Source organism: Equus asinus, chromosome 3 (genome assembly GCF_041296235.1).
Source record: "Equus asinus isolate D_3611 breed Donkey chromosome 3, EquAss-T2T_v2, whole genome shotgun sequence".
In the NCBI taxonomy this organism is placed as follows: Eukaryota; Metazoa; Chordata; class Mammalia; order Perissodactyla; family Equidae; genus Equus; species Equus asinus.
The window spans coordinates 119,461,204-119,482,119 of record NC_091792.1 but is presented as its reverse complement, the minus strand read 5'-3'; the positions used below and the strand labels follow the sequence as shown (position 1 = coordinate 119,482,119).

General features: G+C 39.2%; 1 protein-coding gene across 45 annotated transcripts in view; it reads right to left on the bottom strand.

Annotated features, from left to right (window-relative positions):
* CLOCK (clock circadian regulator) overlaps positions 1–15,554 on the bottom strand; it is a 123,258-nt gene extending 107,704 nt beyond the window's left edge. For 9 of the 45 annotated variants that reach the window (XM_070505833.1, XM_070505836.1, XM_070505835.1 and 6 more), the window contains exons 1-2: positions 14,836–15,058; positions 13,796–13,881 (exon numbers count right to left, since the gene is read on the bottom strand). The gene's annotated coding sequence lies outside the window, so the exon portion shown is untranslated. Of the gene's footprint in view, positions 1–13,795; positions 13,882–13,977; positions 14,417–14,835; positions 15,073–15,136 lie in introns of those variants that run through there. The other 36 variants (XM_070505832.1, XM_044766006.2, XM_070505853.1 and 33 more) reach the window with 20 other exon arrangements.
* Between the last annotated feature and the right edge of the window lie 5,362 nt (positions 15,555–20,916).

Genomic DNA, 20,916 nt, shown 5'->3' with positions numbered 1-20,916 from the left:
GGCACGGAGGTGCAGCGGTTAAGTTCGCATGCTCCACCTCAGCGACCTGGGGTTAGCCGGTTCACATCCCAGGTGCGGACACATGCACCACTTATCAAGCCATGCTGTGCCAGGTGTCCCACATATAAGGTAGAGGAAGATGGGCACAGATCTTAGCTCAGGGCCAGTCTTCCTCAGCAGAGAGAGGAGGACTGGCGGCGGATGTTAGCTCAGGGCTAATCTTCCTCAAAAGAAAACAAAAAACAAAAAAAAAACCCAAATAGTATGAAAAGGCTTAAAATAAAAAGGCAGGCTGCCCAAGTGTCCCTACCTGCAATCCCGCTTCCTAGAAGCCATCACTTTCATCTATTTGTTTGTGGTTTTTCTATTTCTCTCCATAATTACGCATAATATGTGTCCGTCTTTATCTCTTGATTGACTTCAAATTTTGTCTATTGACCTCTTGCTATGAAAGAGGAAGATTTAGTTCACCGATACTTCAATCTGGTCTCTTTTCTCCTCATTCCAAAGGCAATCTATCCTATTGAGCACATGATATGTGTCATATGACACTGAGAAACTGAATTTCATTTAACTTTAATTAAACTGCTAGATGTGGCTAGTGGCTACCATATTACATGGGCAACTCTATATTATTCCCACTTTTGGAACGTATTAAAGTTTTCTTTATGATGTAGTATTAGAATCAAATTTTGTATATGTTTTATAGCTTTTGGAAAGAAGGTATAGCCTCTATCTTCAAGGTAGAATTCAGTTTATCCATTAAATTTTGCTTATTAATTGCGGTATTTAGCTGTTCTATAGCTTTAGTCTTTTGTTCATTTGATACACAATAGTCTAAGAGAGAACCACTGAAGTCTTCTACCAGTACGGTTTTTGTGAATAACTCCCAAGTGTCTTTTTTGCCTTTTGAATATTAATTTTTCAAAAAAATTTTATTATTTTTACACAGATATCTGGTATTTCTTCACTGTAAATAATAAAGCACCCATCTGTGTCATTTAACTCTATCTTCTCTTTATATTTCACAGATGGTTCTGTTATTTTAGTAAGTTTTCTACTATTGCACTAGTGGACACCTTTATAATCACATCCATACATAATAAACTTAGTCCTCCATTTCTTCACGTTACCTATTAGTTCTCTACTATAAGTCATGAGAAGATATGCTTATCTTTCCTCCTCTCTTTCTCATCACTAGATTTCAACCAAAAACACTATCTTCCTTAGTGTTTACCTTTCTGCTGTTAGGTCTGTTTCTGTTACTACACTTGCTGATTTTAAGTGCTATTCACTCCTGGTTATCACACAGGAGGCAACTAGCATACTTAGCACATTTATTCAAGCTCCCACATTCTTTCCCCTTTTCCTTCTGAACATGTTTATCGTTTCATTATTAGTGTACATAGCAGACTAGGGTCTGCTTAAACATTGACTTCTCAACAAAGACTTCTCTGTCTGCCTAATTTAAAATTGTAAACCTTGCCCTACCCACCCCACTACATTCATATACTCCAACCCGCTACACCCTGATTTTTCTCCAGAGTACTAACGACCATCTAACATATATTCAACTTATTAGTTTCTCCCCTGGTTTCTACCGGTTGGAAATGAAGCTCCCCAAGAGAAGGGCTTTTTGCCTACTTTGTTCACTGCTGTAACACCAGCAACTAGAATGGTGCCTGACACACAGTAGATGCTCAATAAGTACTTGCTGAATGAACAGGATAAAGTTCACTAGTAAAAGTATAATCAGAAACTATAAAAGCATTACTGAGAGAAATTATAAGCCTACATGAACAGAGAGGTATACTGTGGTTGTGGATCAAAAAATACAGTATTGTTAAGATGTCAATTCTCTCTAAAAGGACCTAAGATTCAATACAATCAATCTACAATCTCAGTAGCCATTTTTATATAAAGTGACAAGTTAATTTTAAAATTCATATGAAATAAAAAGAACCTTAAAAAGCCAAAACAATTCTGAAAAAGAAGCACAACGTTGGAGGACTTCCATTACTGGATTTAAAGCTACAATAATCAACACATTAAGGTATTGATCTAAGGACAGACATACAGTTCACTACATAAAATAGCTCAAAAAGTGACCCACACATATATGTTAATTGATTTTGACAAAAGTGGCAAGGTAATTCAGTGGACAAGGGCTAGTCTTTTTTTCAACAAATGGTACTAGAACAACTGTATATCTATGTGGGGAAAAAAATTTTTTTAAAGAATCTCAACCATTTCTTCATACCATATATAAAAATTAATTTGAAATGAATCATAAACTTAAACACAAAAGCTAAAACTGTAACACTTCCATAAGAAAATATGAGAGGAAAGCTTTAAGGTAGATAAATATTTCAAAGATAAAACACAAAAAATTCGAAGCATAAAAGAATGAACTGATAAACTGGATTTAATCAAATTTTAAATTTCTCTTCAAAGACACCACTAAGAAAATAAAAAGAGAAGCCATAGATCAGGAGATAATTTTCATAATTCCAATATCCAATAAAGAATATATTATTTGTTTACATACATATTAAAGAAAAAACCCTCTTACATCTCAATAAGTAACCCATTTTTTTCAAATGGGCAAAAGATGTGAGCAGATACTTCACAAAAGAAAATACATGAATGATCAATAAGGATATGAAAACATGCACAATATCATTAGTCACTAGAAAAACACAAATTAAAACCACAATGAGATATACTATTACAAACTGCTAGAATGTTGAAATTCAAAAACTCTGACACTACCAAGTGTTGGCAAGAATGTAGCGCAACTGAAACTCTCATACATTGCTGAAAGGAATGAAAAGTGGTATAGCCACTTTAGAAAACAGTTTGTCAGTATCTTATAAAGTTAAACATACAATTACCATACAACCCAGCAATTCTACTCCCAGAGGTTTGCCCAAGTAAAATGAAAACACATGTCCACAAATGTTTAGCAGTTTTGTTCATAACAGCCAAAAACTGGAAGCAATCCAAATGTCCAACAATTGATAGTTATAAATAAACTAGGTCATATCTCACACAATGGAACAGAATTCAGCAATAAAAAGAGACAAACTACTGACACAGAGGAGCATCAAAAGCATTATGCTAAGTGCAAGCCAGACCCAGAAGACCACATACCACATACAGCATGACTACTTTTATATTACATTGCAGAAAAGGCAAAACTGTGTTAACAGAAAACAGATTAGTGGTTGCCGGGGAAGAAAGAATTTTTCAGGGTGACAGGAATTTTCTCTATCTTGATTGTGGTGGTGGTTACAAGAATGTATATGCCTGTAAAACTCAATCTGTATACTTACATTGGGTGAATTTTAACATATATATTATACCTCAATAAATCCAATTTTTAAGAAGTATACTAGGTCAAAATGTAAAATCCAACTACCAAATACCTAAAAGAAGAATACTTAATACAAAATAGCTCATGAAAATTGAGTATTCTGTGCAGCTTTAAAAAATAATAGGGAATTGTCCACATCCAGGAAGGATGGAATAGTTTGCAGTAGGCCAATATTCTTGCTGAGAACAACAAGAAAAGCAAAATAAACTACAAAACATATTTTTAAAGGCAGCAAAGAGATGTGGAAGAATGGAGGACAAGAAGGTCTAAAATTCCAGAGAAGGGGGAATCTTTTAGGAGTGTTTAGATGATATGCAGCTGTCTTTGGGCATTTCCTGATTAAGAGCATGGGCTGGAGGCTGAAAACTGAGACTTGGTCTGTGCAGAAAATTGATGTTGAGGAACCAAGAAGCCAAGAGAGCTTTTGGTGTTCACAAAGGGCTGCAGTAACAAAACTGGGAGACTGTACAGGGAGCTCAAGCTCAAGGCTACTTTCTCTCCCAGGACATTTGTTTAATTTTAAAACTGTGCGGGGTAAGAGGCTAAATAGTTTACTGGAAAATTTTGAAAAGTAAAGTGAAATTTCCCACCTTGGGCACTACTAAGAGGACAAAGACCACCAGGCTTTGAATTGAAAATCCTAGAAGACCATACTCTACAAATAAGACAAATAACAGGAAGAGTATAGGGGCTGGCCCCGAGGCCGAGTGGTTAAGTTCGGTGCACTCTGCTTCAGCAGCCTGGGTTCAGTTCCCGGGCACAGATATATACCACTCATTGGCAACCATACTGTTGCAGCAACCCACATATGAAATAGAGGAAGATCAGTAAAGATGTTAGCTCGGGGTGAATCTTCCTCAGCAAAACAAAAATTTTTTAATAAAAACAAGAAGAAAAAAGAGGAAGAGTATCATCAAACCACTAACATAGCAATCCATATAAACAAAGATGACTGGCTCCCTATTCTATCTGCCTAGAAGAAAAGGTAAATCCCATCTGGCAAAATATACGTGGTAATGCTGGCTTTATTTTGCTTTTAAATTCACAACATCTGGCATTCAACCAAAAATTACAAGGCATAAACAAAACAATCAACTAACTTGACCTAATTAACATTTATAGAACATTCCACCCCACAACCAACAGAATACATATTATTTTTCAAGTGTACATGGAACATTTACCAAGACAGACCATATTCTGGGCCATAAAATAAATGTCAATAAATGTAAAAGGATCTAAGACATATACAGAATGTTCTTCTGGGGCCGGCCCCATGGCATAGGTGGGTAGGTTCAGCACACTCTGCTCAATGACCTGGGTTCAGATCCCAGGCACAGACCTACACCCCTCGTCAGCCATGCTGAGGTGGCAACCCACATACAAAATAGAGGAAGATTAGCAAAGATGTTAGCTCAGGGCTAATCTTCTTCAAGCAAAAAAAAAAGAATGTCTTTCATCACAATGAAATTAACTTACAAATAACAGAAAGATCTCTGGAAAATCCTCAATTATTTGGAAACTAAGTAACAAACTTCTAAACAATCTATGGGTCAAGAGCCAGCCTCTTCATGTGGTGGTTAAGTTCACATGCTCCACTTCAGCGGCCCAGGGTTTATGGGTTCACATCCAGGGCATGGACCTACACCCTGCTTGTCAGCCATGCTGTGATGGTGTCCCATATACAAAATAAAGGAAGACTGGAACAGCTGTTAGATCAGGGTCAATCTTCCTCACCAAAAAAATTTTTAATTAAAAAATTAAAAAAATAAAAAATCTATGGGTCAAAGAAGACATCAAAAAGGATATCAGAAAGTCTTTTGAGCTAGATGAAAATGAAAAAATATATATACATATCAAAATTTGTAAGCAGTACTTAGAAGTTTATAGCACACCTATACCGGGGAAAGAAGTCACAAATTAATGACCTCTGTGTCTTCCCTAAGAAACTAGAAAAAGAAAACAAACTAAACCCAAAGTAAGTTAAGAAAAAAAAAAAATAAAAGATCAGAGCACAAATAAGGAAATAAAAAACAAGAAAACTAGAGGAAACTGGTTAATGAAAAGCTGACTCTTTGAAAACTTCAATAAAATAAGTCTCTCGCCAGATTCATCAGGGAAAACAAAAGAAGACACAAATTACAATATCAGGAATGATACTGAATCTCTACAGATTATATAGATATTTGACTCACTAAAGATTCTAGAGATATTTAAAGGATAAGGAGAATATTACAAACAACTTTACCAATAAATTTAACAACTTAGATGAAATGGACAAGTTCCTTGAAAAACTTGGCAAGCATGCAGAGACAGAACCACACAACCACATGACCAATAACCAACAGAAAAACAAACAATAAAAGCAGACCAATAGATGAGAGAGGTATTGAATTTAATAGACAAGCACTTAAATAACTATAATCAATATGTTCAAGAGAACTGGAGCCCATTAAAAATCTATAAAATAGAGTTAAATGGATGTTCTAGCACTCAAAGTTACAACGTAAAATTAAGAACACAACAGATTGGTTTTGACAAAAGAGAAGATGGCACTGGTGTACTGAAGTTGGGTCAATATAAGATATCCAAATTGAAATACAGAAAGAAAAAAAATTTTCAGATACATGGAATACGATCATATATTTACATTAGAATCCAAAAAGAAGAGAGGAGCAGAAGCAATATTTGAAGAGGTAATGACAGAGAACTTCCCAAAACTAAAAGGCATCAAGCTACAGATTCAAAAAGCTCTATGAATATAAAGCAAAATACTTACAGAAACCACAATTCAACAAAACATAGTCAAATGGCGAAAAAACTAAGACAGAAGAGAAAATCTTAAAAGAGGTAAAAAAAAAAAGAGACATTTTTCTCAGCAAGACTATAAACAAGCTGATAACATTACCTTCAATAAGACTGGTAGCTGACTTCAACAAAAAGCCAGAAGACAATGAAACGTTTTTTAAATGCAGAAAGAAAATAACCACCAACTTAGAATTACATACCCAGTAAAAAACATTCTTCAAAAAGGAAGGTGAAGTTAAGGAATTTTCAGACAAACAAAAATGAAAAAATTCATTGTTAGTGGATAGGCTAGTATTAAAATATATACTAAAGGAAGCTATTCACACAAGGAAAATGATCCCAGACAGAAACACAGAAAAGCAGGAAGAGACCTGGAAAGGGTAAATATGAACAAAAACAGACTGTCTAAAACCCTATTAATAATGTCTTCCCAAGTTTAAAATATGTACAAATAAAATGCAGAATTATAGTAAGGCAATAAGGTTGGAGTAAGAGTTAAAGTGTAAGAAACTGGCATTTTTGGGGGATGCTAAAAGTAGTAATTTGTATTATGCTAATTAAGTCAAGTATGCCTGTTGTAATCTCTAGTATAACCACTAAAGATACAGTGAAAGAATATATAACCAACAAGTTAATAGTGGGAAAAATGGGATAAAAATAATTTGATTAACACAAAAGCAAGCAAAATAGGAGGGATAAAAAAGAATACAAGACACATAACTCAGAGAAGTCAAAGGTGATGGTAGTTAGACTCAACTATTATCAGCAAAAATGTAAATGAACTAATAAATACTCAAAGTAAAAGACTAACACTAGATAAATTAAGGAAAATCTGTATTTATTTACAAGCACAGACATCCAGAAAAACACCATGATAAAAAACTGTAACATGCATGTACACACACACACACACACAGAAATGCCTCAGCAAATGCTGAAAAAAAAATTAAAAGGGCTTATCTTTGAGATTTTAGGTGATTTTTTTTCATCATAGATGTTCTTTGTGCTTTTGGTACTTTAACTCTTTCCTAAGGGGCAAGACTCATTTTTATAAAAACCACAGAACTATTTTCAAAATAAAAAAAATCAGATTATAAATTTTAATAATGAAACAAAGTAACAAACTTACAAAAAACATAAGAACATGATCCAGTCTAAAAGGAAGCTAAACAATGTAAACTTATTTCACACAATAAACTCTACTGGTGAAACTAAGACACCTTTATAATTACAAATACATTATATCATCACTATTTCTGATGGAGACAAAAAGTAGCAGGTAAGAGTTGCAAAGAGAAATAGCTTTTTCCAATAACTAACGGTTCTCTCATTTCCCTTCTTGCTTCTAATAAAAAATCTGTGAAATTTCATTGAAGTATATGATAAGCTAAAGTTGTAAAATAAAATTTAAGTCAACATTTTTCATTTTAATTTGTGGATTTTTTCCTAAATAATTTCTTCTAAAATTGTTTCAACAAAAATTTAAATTTCAACAAGAAGAAACCAGTCATCAGTTTCATGAATCAAAACTTTACATGGCAAAGGGATTTCAAAGAGACATACAATACCATGCATCTTGGAAACATGTTCTAGTACCATTTTTATTATTCTAAGTCACATTAAAAAGCCAAATACTCTCAAACTCTCTATGCAAATACAAAACTCTAAGCAACTGACTTAAATATATTTAATTTGGGAGCACCGCCACCCACCAAAAAAAAAGATGAGCCATGTTTGGTACACACTACGAAAGTAACAAAACAACAGGAATAATAACATCTACCATTTATTGAACACTTAACTATGTGACAGTCATTGTTCTAAGTAATTTGTATTTATTGTCTCATTTAATCCTTACATAATATTATGAAGTAGTACTATCCTCATTTTACAGTGAGAAATTGAAGTAACGCTTGTCCAAGGTGATACAACCAGCTAGCAATTGTCAGGATTTGAATGCCAAGCAGGCTAGCTATAGAGCCCTGCACTCTTAATCGCTACACCATGCTATACTTATAACTAACTGAAACCTTGTTAAAGTAGTTTGCTGTCTTTGTTATTAAGCTTCAGTCAACAAATAACAAGAAGCTTTATTAGAATAAAACCAGATACTTTAAGAATCGGTCATGTCACTGAGAATAATTAAATAGAAGAAATAACAACCATGTAAAAACTTCCTATTTTGGGGGCTGGCCCCGTGGCCGAGTGGTTAAGCTTGCACACTCTGCTGCAGGCGGCCTGGTGTTTCATTGGTTCGAATCCTGGGCGCAGACATGGCACTGCTCATCAAACCACGCTGAGGCAGCGTCCCACATGCCACAACTAGAAGGACCCACAACGAAGAATATACAACTATGTACCGGGGGGCTTTGGGGAGAAAAAAAGGAAGAAAATAAAATCTTAAAAAAAAAAAAACTTCCTATTTTCATGACAAAAGAGAAATAAATAAAAGACAGTCACTATCAAAAGTGGTATTCATAAAAACCTGAGAAAATGTGTAACTTCCAAAAACAGACAACAGAAGACACATTAAAACCACTGCATTAAACCATAAAGATCATATCTATTTTCTCTTGAAAACAGTTTAACATAACAGTTTTTCTCCCCAGTTTAAACTGGAGGATACAGATATCTAGGAGTTGAATACAATGTCACAGAAACCCTAGATGAAGTGAACGCAATTCTTTGTGTGATAAAGGATTCCTTCTTGACATCTAGACTTTCCTTTTAAGGACGTGGTTTGGAGCAATCAAAAAAACTCTGTTGAACTTAATCCACTGTAAAAATAAAAATGTTATAGCTCAAGTTTTAAATGTGTGTGTGGACTGCTTCATAGATTCCCACCCTACTTAGAAGGCTAGTTCAAAAGCATTGCCATCCAAATGATTTATGCTCGGGAAATGCAAAGGTTGTTAAATACCTTCAAAGTAAAACATATTTTTAAAAAATATGCCATTATAAAAATTTGGATTCACTTTATTATGGACCATTATTACATAATTTATTATACACTTATAGCACATTTTTTCAACATAAAGCACAAAATTTGTTTAATCTGGATATTAACTCAAACTCAGTATCATTCTACTTGATACTGAGACTACTCTATTGAAATTTTTTTCAAGTAACAACTCTACCTGCTTACTAATGCTGCCATTTCTAAAAGTGACACCATTATTTATTATTTTAAAAATTGAAAACTTAAGTGTCCAACAGAAAAAGACCACTAGGTAAACCACACAAACATAGATAAGAATACTACATCGCTATTAAAAATAATGTTATAGAAAAATACTGACATAAAAATGTTCAAGATTCACTGTTAAGTGAACAGTTGCACTACAGTGGATGCATTATGAGCCCATCTGTAAACATCACGAGGCTATAAGTGGACATGCACATATATAATGGCTAAACAAAATGCAGGAAGAAGACATGCCAGAAGGTTAACAATCGCATCTCCTGGTGATGGAGACTTCCAGTGATATTTTAAAATTTTAATTCACGCTTTTCTTCATGTTTCCCAAATTTGCTACATTAGGGATGCTCTATTTTTACAACTGAGGGGAAAGAGATTAAGAAAGAAACGCAACTATTTACACTAAATCTATATTTTAATACAAATGATAAGTTCTTAGCTAGACATATGGTTTATCCCTCATTGGTAGCACTCCCCTTTGCAGGGTTTTTTAAAAATACAAAACCTTTAAAGATGAATCAACCTGTATTTTCATTTTCCACTATTTTGGGTGAGAACTAAAAATTTAAATATCTGATTAAATGTGCACTCTGGAAAAGATGGGAATTTTTGTCTTACTATTTGATCTTATTAATGGAGAAAGGAAAATATTTTATTTATGAAAATATTTCTGAAAAATAAAAAGTAAATTACATCCTAAACAGTATACTATAAAAGTCAAAAGCAATTCATAAAAATTTGATTTGTCCTTTTCTTTTAGAAGTGATTTCTTTTCTATAGACTTCTAAGACTTAAAATAAGCAGAATTACACCTTTGTGAAATAAACACCTAAAACAAGTGATAACTCAGAGTCAACAATACACTTACGAGGAGGAGTTCAGGTAATATAACATTTACATAATTGAAAATATAGAGAACTACAGGAATCTCTTATCCACCTATTTCACAGAAGCTACATCTAACAAAGCTATAAAAAATGCCTAACAAATGGTTGTAAAGCAACCTACAAATATAAATGCCATCATGATAATTACAGTCAATTAGCAAGATTAAATTGCTCTGACACTTAAAAGTCTTCTATAAATAACTCATACAACTGCCTCTAGAATTTTAGACTCAGAAAAGGACAAAATGCAATGTCTACTGGTACAATGCCCACAAGAAACTACACGTAAAAAAATATTTTACTTTATGCATCTGCAAAGACATGGAAGGAAACACACACACACACAACAAAAGGTAGTTTTGCTATAAGGCAGAACTTTGATTTTTCACAATGTTGTTTGCTTTCATAGTTCAAAATATTTGCAGCAAATAAATATTTGACACAGCACCAGAAGTACAAATGTGGGGGAGATCGTACATTAAATATGTGCTTTCAGGAAAGGAAATGAGATAAGAAGAAACAATTTACTTTTAATACTAACACTGCCTGACACATTAGATGGTAGACAATAGCTAACTGAGAATTAAATTTCCTAATTTAATCCTTCTAACAATCCTAAAATCTAAGAGAGGTTGTATTATAATTATCAAATAAAACATCAAATGGCTCTTTCCTGCAGAATAGAATAAAAACAAACAAAAAAGCAACTATCAATTAGTCTCATAAATGCCTGCTGTAAGGCTGCAACTTAACTCCTTACCTCCTTACTTCTTAAGGGCTGAGATTTGAGCTTTCTAAGTTTGTTCCATCCTTTCTTAACTATTTAAAAGGTTGAGATATATAATCTCCCTCAAAACCCCATGACCAAAAAAATAAAAAGCTGGAAACAGTCTCACCCTTGCAAATCTTATGTATGTTTTCCTTCTGGAACCTATCATTTACTATCTTATGTTATAATCGTTACGTAAATGCTCTTTTAGCTATACTAGATATCAAATCCACTGAGGGCAGTGTCATTCACACTGCATCTTTCTATGCATCACGCATAGCTTAGTAAACAGTCTTGATTAATAGTGTGAACTTTCTGCAGACTCTATCAGCTAACAAGAATTAAGCTTGCTAATTCTTTGCAGCTTGGTTAAAAAAACAAAACCACCCTCTGGAACTATTAGAAAGGTAGTGTTCTCTACTCAGGGGAGGATGGGGGTGGCTGGGAGTGTGCACACAACTTGTCTGCTGTCAGTTAAGCACAAACCAGACCAAAAGGCACATTCTCCCTTTTCCCCTTCAAGGATGATTCCATCCAAGTCAATCAGTCTCTCTTGGTTAAGGACACAGTCCGCCTATGTTCTCTTCAGAGGACCTGGAGAGGCTGAGGTAATCTAGGTGGCTTTCTAGTGGTCTGCGACTACAGGAGAATAAAATCAACCTTTCACCTGTGAGCAACTGACCAGGTCAAAACCCAAAGAAAACTCTAGAATGTGGACCCTAAGGAATCCTCTAGAAGCCATGGAATCCAAGTCTTTCAGCTGAATTCAATCTACACGAGATAAAGCTCACACCAGTAAGACCTCACTGCAAACTCTATAAATGCACCCCAAACCGACTGGCCCCTCACAAGTCAAAAGATGAGTATGTCCTAAGGTGTATACCATATGTTAAACTTTCTGACATACTCCAAGTCATTTCCCTGTCCTGTGGCTAGTAACAGAGCGCACGGTAGAGGCAAACTGGCATATCAGAGAATCAATCAAGGCAACTCAATTTTCAAGATTGAAATATGTTTATAAATGCACAGAAAAAGATCTAGAACGTTAACAGCAGTTATCTCTGGGGAGGGATGTGAGATAGAAATGAAAGAGTGCAAAGTGGGTTTTCACTTACTATATATACCTTGTATTGTTTTAATTTTTCATGGGCATCAATTCTGTAATTTTAAGAACAAAATTTTAAGTGAAATTTTAAAACGTGATTTTATTTTTTCAAAAAGATTGAATAGACCCACATGGAATGAAAATGAAAAATAAAGGTCATTTTGCAAAAGTCTGGGTACTAGAGATCTACAGAAGAAAGAGAAATAATACAATTATCCTAGCCTACAAAATAAAAAGGAATACTGGTAACATAAAATGCCCACAGCAACTGTCACCCACTACTCAACATTCACTACTCTGATTATATAATATTAACCACCAGAGGGAGTTTGAGTACCCTCCCCTCAAAATTATATCCACTCTAACAATCCCCTTTTCAATTGTAACCTAATTAAAAAGGTTAGGCTGGCAGAGCTAAAAAATCTTAATACAATGTTTACAGCAATTCATAAGTCATAAAAAATTTTTAGTTTTTTGCACCAATAGAACATTGCCTCTCAGTTTTAAATTTTTCATAAGAAGTAACTATATATACACAGATAAATTTACATTTCACTGAGGTTCATGTCTGATTCCCTTAAGAGAAACAGTTTCCCAAAGAGCAAACTACCTGGACAATTAATTTTATCATCATTTTAATGGAGTGTTCATATTCTCCAATTGTCTGTCATGACAACTGTGGGATTAAAAACGCAAAAGCAAAATTTTATGCAACTATGACTCCCGAAAAAAGGCGGGGGGGGGACACAAACTATACTCTGAAAAGCATAATCCAGCCATAATACCCAATGCAAACAATGTCACTATATATTTTAGCAAAGCACAACATGACTAAACATCTTTAAAAGTTAAATTTATCTGTGACTTCAGCATCTTAAAAATTAAAACATCCTAACCTTCTTTCAATGTTAGTTCATTTTTCTAAAAAATATTAAGAGAAATCATATTGAAAATGGCCAAAATCAACAAAAATTAGGGAAGAGAGACAAGCAGACAAAAACCACCCAGCAAATTATTTTGGAAAGGAGGATTTTTGTTTAATCTGGTTTATGAATCCATTAGATGGTCACAAACCTTTTTAAAGATAAAGACATACACAGGGTACATCTCATTTCCCATCCTCCCCTCACCAGGCTACCTCTCCCTTCTCCCCCCGCCATCGCGATTAGTTTTCCAGCATCCTCCCAGAGCTTCTTTATACGTAGCAGAGCAAACACAAGTTTGCGTTCTTATTCCACCTCCCCGCTTGACGCAGAAAGTAGCACGTTATTCACACTGTCCTACACCTTGTTTCTTTCACTTTGTGACAGATTTCGGAGATCTTTCCATGTCAGTGCACAGAAAGCTTCCTCCTCCTTTTTCTCATAGCTGATCACGACTAGTTCGACCACAACTTTCATCTATCTTCTTCAGGCTAACCTTGAACGACACTCTGCTCCGTCGACTCCTGAACACCTGGCAGCTTCCTTCCTCCAACAAGACTTCAAAACAAACCAGATTTGAAGTACCCCAAGGGACAACTTTCAGAAGCGACTCATTCTCTAAATTATATCCTTTTCAGGACGTTTGTTTCTCAAGCAGGTAGAAGGAAAACATTCCACAATTTTCTCCTGATCACTTAAAACAGAAGGAAATCTTCAAGTGAAATTACCTTTTTTCCGATTCGGGGGGGATCCGCGTAACAGTCAAATCAACAACCACTGTGAAAGTTTCTTTACTTCTTGTGCTTTTCTTTCACTGTAAAAGAAAACATTGTTTTTTTAAAAAAAAAAAAAAAGGCTAGAAAGCCTTAAAGTCGTACAGCATGGCACTCTTATGGCAAGACACGGCCACCTGATTCGATCTCTCATCCGCCAGGTCGAGGCCGAGGCTTTGATCTTTCAGGATGCTGCTCCCCACTATTAACAGGACGACTTTCACACCAGGGAAAACACGCTCAAGAATGTGAGCCCTGCGACGCAACGTGCCGCCAGTGACACACCGGGGGCCAGAGCGCCAGGACCAGGTCCGGAGACTCGGGCTTCGCCGGCGCAAGGGGTCTGGAAAAGCCAGCGGCGGCGCTGACAGGGAGCGGGGAGGCGGGGGGCGATCGCAGGAAGCAAAGCCCCGGCGCCGCGCGGGGAGCCCTCGAACCAGCGCCGTCGCTCGAGCCGGGCGCGCGGGGCCGCGCGCTCCCTGTGGACCGAGCCCCGGAACCACGACCACTAACGGAACCAGCCCACGGCGGCGGCGGCGGCCGCTCGGACTGCGGACGGAGGCGCGCGGGCCGGGCGCCGGGAGGGCGGGGGTTCCCCGGAGGAGCTGGCCGCCCCGGCGCCCCATTGGGCGCCGCTCCAAACGTGCCCGAGTTGTGACAGGAATAAAGTGGGTCACAAGGCCTAGCGGGTCCCCAGCGAAAGCCCTCCCGGCACCAGGTCTCCGGCTTTCCCGGCCGCCCTGACGCGGGAATCGGCCCCAGCCCCGGCCACCCCGCCCCGCCGCGCACCCCAATCCCGCCCCTGCCCCGCAGGTAACCCCAGCTGCCCCGGAGGGCCCCTCAGCCAGGGCGGGCCTCCGCCCCAACTCCCAGGAACAGACACATCAGGGCGACGGGCAAAACTTGGGCTTCGGCTCCCGCCTTCCCCTCCCTTGGCCGCCGCCCCCGGCCCGCACTCACCGCCCCCCGCTCCCTCCCCTTCCCCGCGCCCTCACCGTGCGGCTTGCGGCGGCTCCGGCTTCTTCCCTCCCCCACCTTGGAGTCCAGCTGCGGTGACTCGGAACCACTACCCCGGCCGCGTCCCGAAGACACCGCGGCTCCCGGCACAAGCAGCACCTGGGCCAGTGAGTGGCGCCCCCCACCACCCCCAAAATAGTCACCGCTACAGCCGCCGGCTCCTCCTCCCCCTCCCTTCCCTTCCCCTCCTCCACCGGCACCGGGAGCACGCATGCGCCGCCGAGGCGAGCCTACCGGCGGACGTCAGGCCCGGGGCCCACCCGGTGGGACGCCACTCACCGGCAGCGCGCACGCGTCGGGGGCCAGATTTCCTTTGCGCTCTCGCTGTCGGGGGTTTCCTTTCCGAAGCCGGCAGCCGCAAGCCGACTCTGTGGTTGCGCTCCCTCCCGGCGCATGCGTCGTCAGTGACCCCCGCGGGCTCCGACGGCCGGCGCTCTGCGTTCGCCCCTCCCCTCACTCTCGCTTTCCCGGGCGCGTCTCGGTGCGCATGCGACTTGCCCCGTTAGGCAGCGCGGAGCCGCGGAGGGGATCCCGGGCGTCCGAGGAGACCTCCGCTTCCTTGGGCCGCCGCCCGGCGCTGAGGGACACAGGGATCTTCCCGGAGCCCCCTTCCCGCTCTGGTTACTGGAAAGCTGGGAGGCGGGGCCTGGTCGGGTGGAGCGCGCGGCTGGTCCGGGGAGCGGTAGCGTTTGATCGCGATGGCTTTGGCTTTCACCCTCGATGCAGGGAGCGAGGAGGAGGAAGAGCTTCCTGCCGGATGAGGGATCTGGAGGCCAAAACGGGGCCCCTTTCTCCCTTGAAAAGCAAATCATTTTGCGACGCCAGGGAGGATTTTTCGGGTGTTGGCGGGAGAAAGACTTTTTTCCCCCGCTCTAGGGACATCACTCGCGTTTCCTCTCCTGCGCCTGGGAGAGGGGGGTTGCGAAGATGCCTGGACCGCCGGGGACATCTTTTCCCCCTCTCCTGGAGGAGCACGGCTTGAGTCGCTTCTTATTGGTGGGTGCGCCTGGAGAGATAAGACATGCACCCTTGGCGGGAGGAGGGAGGCAAAAGAAGGTCAGGATGTGTTCATTTGGAGTTTTCCTTAAAGGCCAGGTGACAGTGTATCGATGGAAGATAGGGGATGAAGCTGGGGGGATAGACCAGTACCCTAATTTGTGTGGCTTCCCTTGTCAAAAAAAAAAAAGTGTGAATACTTCTTGATTATCTCTGGGAAATTACTGCCCTTGATGCTTAAGACACACGCAGCTCACATGGGAAAGCACATTTCAGTACTTGTAAATTATTGGGAAAGAGCTCTTTACCGTCCTCATTCCTAGTAGTTGTCATATTTTAATGTCCTTCGGATTTGAAATAGAAGCCATCTTGTTTCAAAAAGTAAACTTTTGGCTATAAAATCCTCCCTTCAAGGTAACCTCATGTTCACCTCAGTAAACATTTCAGATTCTCGCTGGATACTCAGAAAAACAGAACGTCAAAATTGAGGAACTTACTCAGATCCCTGATCCTTCACTTGAGGATTTTTCTGTCGAGAGCGAAAGCATGATTTGCTAACTTCATGTAGCAGAAGAGATTTTAGCAGACGTTTTTGCCTGTTCAGCATTCATTCCCTATTCTGATAATTTCCTTTGGAGAACTATCTTTTCTTCACTCTCAGCCCATATGGCTGGGGCAAGACTCCAGGGGGAAAGCACATTTGAGTTAATCCTCTCCCTTAGGCTGGAGTTACCAAGAAGGGTGCTCTCTCTTCCAGTGGATTTAATCTGGAAAAATGGAGGCCTGAAGCCATCTTTCCTCACTCACAAATTCTGCAAAGGAAGGCAACATAGAAAAAAAGCAGATTCAAAGGTGGAGATTTGGCTTGGAGACATATTTGATGCCCCGAATCCAATGTGGACTAGATAATTCTGAAAATTTCAGTTAAATTAGTCAATAAATTCTTTCATGTGTTTGTTTCATTGCTTAAACTAATGAGAGGTTTTCTGTCACTTGAGATCATGAATCCTAACTGATACTGGTAGCAAAAGAGGAAGTAAGGTTAATATGTAATACTGATAAGGTAGTGTTACCAAGCAATGGGCTTGCTCTGCTCGCCAGGATCTGAGCCAATTAATCACAATGAGTTAGAGATCGAGAAAGTTTTGATTAGCTAGCATAATCGGGAAGATGGCAAGACTAATGTCTCAAAAAAAACCATCTTCAGGGGCTGGCCCCGTGGCCGAGTGGTTAAGTTCGCGCGCTCCGCTGCAGGCGGCCCAGTGTTTCGTTGGTTCGAATACTGGGCGCGGACATGGCACTGCTCATCAGACCACGCTGAGGCAGCGTCCCACATACCACAACTAGAAGAATCCACAACAAAGAATATACAACTATGTACCGGGGGGTGTTGGGGAGAAAAAGGAAATAATAAAATCTTTAAAAAAAAAAAAAAACCATCTTCAAAAATTACATAATCTTGAGGTGGTTATATAGGAAAAATGGGGAGTGAGGAGGTGGTCCAGGGATGTTGGTCTCCAGGTGTGAAGGGCGCCAGGCATCACATTGCTCCATTCTTCTGTCACCTGTAATGGATACCTTGTAGGTATGTTTTCCACCTGTAGTCAGCATGTTCCTGGAAACAAACTCATAGAACAAAGTTTTAACTTATTAAGCTATCGGGGAATACATACGTAAGCAGAGGCCATAAATCAGGAGAGCATGTGAATTTTTTAGAGTATGTGCAGAGCAGCGGGTAGTCTCACAGAGGAGGGGCTGAGGCCCTTTAGCCTGACAAAATAGCCTCACTTATGCCATAGCAGGTTGCAGCCAGACAAGAGAGTGTGAATGCTTTTTCTAGGATGTAGATGTTTGGACTTTATTCTAGAGGAAGGGATCCCTCCTCATATTCTACATCATCTAGAACACATATCTTCAAAAATACCTTTGCCCTTTTTTAATGGTTCCATTGTCCTCTTAGTAACCAGGATCAAATCATGTTCATCTTTGACTGCTTCCTCTCTCACTTTCTGTATTTAATCATTTACCAAGACCTCTTGATAATCCCGTTTTTCTGCTCAGTCCTCTGCCTCTGCTTGAACATTTCCCAGAGTCAGTTCACAACTTATCCTTTCTTCCCCATATTCTCTCCAAGAAGAAAACTGTATCAGATATTTGTAATAATTTTTCCAACTTGCAGATTCCACTTTTCCCTAAAACAAAAATCCTGCTTCATAGTTTCATAGATCCTAAATTTCTCCCCCAGCCTAAATCTTCTCCTTAAACACAATTGTAATTCAAATATTCTGTTCATTCCTTCTTGTATGCCTTACTAGTAAACTGAACATTTCCCACTCCCTTCCCAACCAATTCCCCCAGCTGGTGTCTTGATAGAGGCAATACAGCATAGTGGTTAAGAGTACAGAACGGGAACTAAACTGCCTGGATTTAAATCTCAGCCCCATCACTGAGCAAGTTATTTCTCTGTTTTTCAGTTTCCTCATCTGTAAAATGAGGATAATAACAATCCCTTCTCACATGATAATTGAGAGGAGACATAAAAGATAAATTGATACAGATGTGTGTGTATAATAGTACCTACTACATAAGAAATCCCATATTAGTGTTGGCTGTTATTAATGATTTAATGGTCTTCCTTTTTGTGTACTTACATCTCTTTTGCTCAAATTCTTCCCCTAGTTCCCTATGGCCCATCAATCACAAAGTCCTTTCTGTTCTTTCATAATATCTCTCTCATTTATCCTTTCATTGACATTCCTAGTTTTACCACCATAGTTTAAGATGAATTGGAACACAGGAAGTTTAAGATATGTATAATAGAGAATATAAGGTAAGTTTTTTTCAAAAGAAACCTTCATGGTTTAGCCAATTACTCATATTCTTTCTAGACTCTTTAAAATAGGGGGAAGTACAATAATATGAGGTCATGTTATGGACTTGTAGTCAAAAGTCTAGACTTAAATCCTGACTAACACTAAGAGACATTGAGCAAGTTAAATAATTTCTCTAAGCTTCAGAGCATTTATCTGTAAAGTCAGAAGAATAAGTATCTCAGAGAATTGTGATAATCAAAAGTAAATTATAAACTACTAGATAAAGGTTGGATGGTAAGGATGATGATTTTAGGTTTTTACAATTTGTTGTTGGAACTCTAGGAATGGTTGAAATGACTCACAAATCTGTAACTCAAGCCTACACTTCTCCACTGGGCTCCATACACATATGTCCAATTGCCTACCTGATGCCTCCTCTTGAGTCTCAAATATCTTGGATGCTCCCTTCAATCTATTCTCCACGGAGCAGTAAGACTCTTCTTTTGAAAATATAAATGAAATCACAGTTCGTACTTAAAACCATTTTATTGTTTCCCATTACATCCAAATTCCTAATCATGGCCACAATACCCTGTTTGATCTAGCCCCTGCTACCTCTCCAAACTCATGTCCTACCATTTTCTCCTTTTCTCATAATACTCCCACCCAGAAAATTCTTTCAGTTCCTTGCTAATCTCTCTGTTCTCAGGCTTTGGCATAAGCTGTGCCCTTGCCTGGACCACCCTCCTACCTTTTCTCATGGCTGGCTCCTCCACAGTCGTCATGTCTCAAGGATCTAATTACCCTATTTAAGGAGGTCTCCTTCCCATCTCTCATCTGTCCCCCCACATAGTACCCACAGTTAGTCTCTATTATTGTGTCCACTATTTCCTTCATAATACTTATAAGTTTAAATTTCACATATATTTGTTTGAATTTGTTTTCTTATCTATTAGCTATCTTCCCCACCACCATGTGGTAAACTCCAGAAAGCAAGAACCATGTATGTTGTTCACCACTGTATATGCAGCATCCATTTCAATGCCTGAGGTAAATGAATGATTGAATAAATGAATGAGATGAAAGGTAAAACATGCCAGAAGATTTTGAGGATCATCCTTATATCCCAAATTATGATTGTAGGCAGATTATAATCTTGTCAAAAAGTAACCTTGTAATGTGTATTAAAGTACAAATGGGAGATAAAAACTGAAATCAGTTAGTGAAATATGATGTACTAATACTGTGTTAGTAGTTCAATATTTGAGGACCCACAAGAATATGCAACACTATAAGACACAGCTAACACTTTAGAAGAGGATGCTGAGTGAGGTCCAAAATAGGGAACAAAGAGTATGAAGTACTCACTTTCTAAATAGCTGCCAACATTTGGGGCCAGACTAAACATTGGGATCAGGAATAAAAGCTTGACAAAACTGGGCCTGCCATAGTCAAAATCTCCAACCCTTACTCTTAGGCCATATAAGCAGAACACTTGGGAAGAGGAGAATGCGCAAATCATCGGAGCCATGTCTTATTGGGTTCTTAGAGTGTTCTGTTCCTTTCCTATTTATCCCCCACCCCACTTCACATTACGTGAACAAGGCTCCAAGAATCAGCTAGAGAAACTGGAGGTGACTGTAATGAGAGAGACTGGCATCTCATCCATTGGCAGATTTGTTGATGTGCCCTGCACCTACATGAACAGGAGGATAGAGACTTGGAGAGAAACAGCTGGCCAGGGAGTGGGCTGAAGTGAAACAATGTGCACTCCTACAATTTGGCATGGCTGGGTCCATTGATGCTGAGTACAAGAAAGTGCCATGCAGATTTGAACCATCTTGACACATAAGGGGAAAGAAATTCTAGCAACAAGAGGCTGAGTATACTTCTAGGAGTGGGAACTGAGAGAGATTAAAAGAGAGAAAGTTGCAGACTGATCTCCCATGTCAAGGAACTGTGCAGTGGCGAAGCGACCTCAGGGTTTCTAGGAGAACTCAATGTGCCCGTGAAAGAGTGAACATGTAGATGCAACTTGGATTGTACTTACCCAGTCAAGAGAAACTTATCCCTTTCTTCTCTAATTTCCCTTCCAGTCCCCAATACCAGAGGGAATGGGCCTTTAAAAGAAAAGGAAAGAACTGGTCGAAAACTAAACAACTTCCATGTTCAGAGTTCCTGAGTCACAACTTCAGCTAGAAAACGCGTGCCTTGGAACTGAGACTGGAGTTTTAAACCAGACACACATTT